Source organism: Odontomachus brunneus, unplaced genomic scaffold (assembly GCF_010583005.1).
Source record: "Odontomachus brunneus isolate Ranch 3 - 2012 unplaced genomic scaffold, Obru_v1 Obru_scaffold_238, whole genome shotgun sequence".
Classification (NCBI taxonomy): Eukaryota; Metazoa; Arthropoda; class Insecta; order Hymenoptera; family Formicidae; genus Odontomachus; species Odontomachus brunneus.
In genome coordinates, this window is record NW_022639688.1 from 456945 (window position 1) to 457915 (window position 971).

Consider the following 971-nt stretch of genomic DNA (forward strand, 5'->3'; position numbering starts at 1 on the left):
TATATATATATATATATATATATATATATATATATATATTGTGACCGTTTTTCGTTAGTTATACGCGAAAATACGGCCAAAACTTCTCCGCCGTTGCGGCGATGGCCGAGCTTGCCGGCAGCTCTAAAAAAAAATATCGGACTGGATAGAGCGGCGGGGTTCTTGTGTCGACGCGCGACCTTCCTTCGCGCGACACGAGAGGAACAGGCGACAGAGTCGGATGAATCACGAAAGAACACACGTACGGTTTAACATTACGCTGTATTTAACAAAAAAAAAACAACAAAGAAAGATACTACAAAAGACGCTATGCGGGCTCCGAGTCGCGTAGTCGCGAAGTCATTCGGCAGCTGGATCCGTAGTCGAGGATCCTTCTGCCTCGCGGAGTTCGGACGGCACGAGGCTTGCGAAATTCTATCGTTACACGCTAATTACTGCATTGGGCGCCAGCCGGGTGCATCCCGGCCCTAATTGTCACGTCGCGAACCACGTATTTCTCGCCACTCTCGGAGACCCGCACTTCCTACGAATGATCGCGAGTCGTCATAATTTTTACGCAGTCGCTCGCCGTACTGTGTGGTCGCGAACGCGGTGAAGCGGCAGCAGGCAGCGCGGTAAGGACGGCTATTCTCTCGCGGGCCCCGAAGCTGAGCCCGCGATCGCGAGATTAGACGGCTCGTCAAGGAGGGAGACGAACCTTTCCGGCTGCCGTCGGGAAGCGACCATCCCGGTCTTTTGGCACTCGGGCTGAACGACAGGTGGAAGACAGCTCACCAATTATCCCTCGCTGGGCTCGCACCTCGTTCTCCGCTGTCTCGCTCGTTCGGAAGCTCGTTCGTTCGCTCGCTAGATCGTCGCTCGCTCGTCAGATCGTTCGCAGCTCTCGCGTCGCTCGCTGTCCGCACAGTGACGAATTTTTCTGCGAGCGCGAGGCTCCTTAGCTCGCGGTCTCAGCCGCCGATCGCCGCTAG